At 36.3% G+C, this 3,222-nt stretch overlaps 1 long non-coding RNA gene across 1 annotated transcript; it reads left to right on the top strand.

Annotated features, from left to right (window-relative positions):
* Positions 1 to 1,232: 1,232 nt before the first annotated feature.
* Positions 1,233 to 2,874, top strand: LOC107835458 (uncharacterized). The gene is made up of 3 exons (XR_001661271.1): positions 1,233 to 1,713; positions 1,847 to 1,972; positions 2,217 to 2,874. It is a non-coding gene; the product is annotated as an uncharacterized LOC107835458 (long non-coding RNA).
* Positions 2,875 to 3,222: the final 348 nt, after the last annotated feature.

Below are 3,222 nucleotides of genomic sequence, written 5' to 3'. Positions count from 1 at the left end.
ACCCATGTTGTCCCTATTCTCAAAAATCACTGATGAAATAAAAATAATTTACTCTGTTAGAATTATTTTTCACTCTTTGCTGTCAATAGCAGAGTTGACATTCTGTAATAAATATTTTTCTCTGGAAAAAAGTAAGAAAAATGTGTAGTTTATTGTTTGACAATGACTGATTTATAAATAAAAAGTCATTTCTCAATGTATAAAAATTAATATAAGAAAATAATTTGTTTCTTGTCTTGAAACATTAAATGTACATTAAATTATGGAATTATGTAAATATGTAATTTAATTAAACACTGTAAAAGTGTGTCTGTTCATCAATGTTAATATAAAAATTATAAGAATCATTTCTATCAAATAAAAACATTGTGCTCTTTATTCAGAAATGCCCCAAAACAATTAAATAATCACATCAAAAGTTAGAAACTCTGTCTTTAGTAATTTCTTTGATTTCCAAATATATTAATGTGTGTGAGAAAATGTGTCAGTGACGGGTATTAACTTAAAATACTTTGTAGAACGGCACTTTGTGAAGTTCGGTCCATTTACTTGTATTAGCTTACTGGGACATATTCCACATTCAATATGGTGGACGCTTTTACGTATCGCAGCAACGGGCTGACCCGCTCCATGAGGCGTCTACGTATTTATGTCTATGATAATAACAAGGTAAGTTTCCCCAAAGCTATTAAAACATGTTCTTTATGTTATCTCTTTAATGTATTTATGTAATGTAATGGTGATGTATTGTCTTCAATGTTTGTAACCCCTGGCGGACATTATACCACAATGTATGCTGCGTTTATACTGTTATTTTTTCTGTATCTCAATAAAGATCTATTTCCCTGCGCCAATTGCCACACCTAAATCAAATGAAAGGCTGGTTAGCAGGTCTGTTCAGAGCTGATCCTGGTCTGTTGGTGTAAAGATACATCGAAAAGTTGCAGGACGGTAGCTCTCGAGGACTGGACGTGAGCACCCTTGGTTTATTATTTTTGTTAGCAGAAAGCTAGCCAAGCAGGTGTAGCACGGGGTGTCGGGTGGTTGAACGAACATTAAAACTGTCAGAAAGGCCGCTTGAGTTAACATTTAGCTGTGGAGTCGTTTTCTTCAAGTTTTCGGCAATGCTGGACCGGTGGTTTGATCTATGCGATCTAAGCTTAGCCAAAATGTTTTTGTCTCTATAAATAATAATAATAATAAACAATGACATATTGGCTGACACATTTTTTCTTCATTAGTATGTCATGTTGGTGACTGAAGTCTGTTATGATGACTTCAACACATTTCTTCTCACAAGTTGGCAGAAGAAATGCTGTCCAGAATGTTTCTATAAACTGACTAATTTCTATAATGCCTAATGTCTGAGTTGTGTTCATGGTAATTATTTCTGACATTTTTATGCTTTATGTTGTAGGTTGTGAAAAATGCTCTCTAGGGTAAACCGGGTGGACAATGTATTTTGAATGACTGTGATGGTGACACAAACGCACACACACAGGTGGGTCTGGTTAGTTTTGCTCACACTTCTCTTTAAAATGTTTATTTATTATCCTAATGTGTCTGCTATTTATCCTGTGGTTCCTCCAGGCTGAGAAAACCAGGCATTCTTCTGTTGGTTCATGTGCTTCTTCCTACATCCACGGGCCACAAGAAGAATCCAAAACGGCTCATGTCAAACTGTGGACCATGTTTTCAGATATGTGCAGATATGTGATTATTCTAATTATCCTACTTCTTTGTATAAGCACTTTCTCATTGGCTTTGTTTGCTATCTGAATGTAGCTCTGCTGCTAAATATATTTAATAATTTTTTATTATTTGTCTTCTTATCATTATGTCAAAGATGCAAGCCAGTGTTGAAGCCTTCCTCATTGCCGTGGAACCAGGACAGCCCTTCCTCCTGCATTTTGGTGAAAACAAGAGCAACACCAAAGACACTTCACCTTCAGTGATCACAAGATCATCCAAGGTAGCTTTTGATGAACTTTGAAAGCACACTTCACCTTCAGTGCAAAGTACCATGAATTCCTCTACAATTTCTGTAAATTAATCCAGCCTACAGTTTTCAACATTGATGTGACTTGCACGACAATTGAGGAGTTTAAGATCCTTGCTTTTACTTTACCTGGCAGAGTGGACACTCTTTATTATGTTGTTCATTTAAATGCATACTGTATCAATAAGAGGATTTGTTTTATGTTCGTCCAATTAAGGACTTGGTTTATTACAGTCCCTGTGGCAAGCAGTTTTCTGCATGGTCAGCATTGAAGGCCATATTGTCTTTGAGAGGGTCCGCCAACATTCCAGACAGGACAGTGTTGTCCATCTTCTTCATCTTCAACCTCCAATATTGACATAAGGCAGCCAAGACTTTGGTTCATTCAACTGTAAAACCATTCCTATAATTTTTTTACAATGACATGGTTTTAAAGTTCTAAAGCAAGTTATGATTAACATTTGACAAAGGTGGTGATTTCTCTTTACGTAATTAAAAACAGCTTTATTTATATATTGTACCAGCTGTATTCAAAATGCCACACTATTTATATTCTCAGGAATTTTCCCATTTTTGATTTTGTTTTTTAGTCGCTTCATTGGGATTAACCCAGAAAGGGGCACAAAAACCGGTCATGAGAAGATGGTATCCAAAAAGACAGGAAAGACCATTCAAAATAAAAAGTGACGGTCAATGTTCAGGTTTCCACCCTCATCAAAAACCTGATGGACTTTGAGTGGCATCTCATTCAGGTTAGGTTAATACCTAACCTGATAGATAGAACATATTAATGTTCTATCTATCAGGTTAGGTTACAGTTTTTTTTGCAGTAGCTTACTCATAAAGTGAATGCAGTAGTAAAACTAAATTTACAGTAAAAATAATGGAACCTACAGACGCCAGTATTTGAAGGTATATTTACTTTAACCACTGTATTTTACGGTGTCCAACAGGTACAAAAACCCAGCAAAGACGATAAAAACACATGCAACAAAAAAGAGATTCAAACAAAAAATGCTGAACACTGAAGTGATCCAGACCACTAGGGGGAGTCGAACAAAGAACAGCTGTGTCCGAAGTCAGGTTTTGCATCCTTGGGTCCTCGACGACCAGAAGAGAGAAGCTGTAGCTTTCAGCTAGCTGCTTAGCCTCTACCGTGGCGTTATGTTGCTTAGCAACCGTGACAACGTGAATCACACAGCGGCGAAGGAGAAAAAAAACGG

This window comes from Poecilia formosa, unplaced genomic scaffold, assembly GCF_000485575.1.
Source record: "Poecilia formosa unplaced genomic scaffold, Poecilia_formosa-5.1.2 Scaffold2678, whole genome shotgun sequence".
Classification (NCBI taxonomy): domain Eukaryota; kingdom Metazoa; phylum Chordata; class Actinopteri; order Cyprinodontiformes; family Poeciliidae; genus Poecilia; species Poecilia formosa.
Note: the sequence above shows the minus strand (reverse complement) of the source record. Positions and strands in the feature narration are given on the sequence as shown.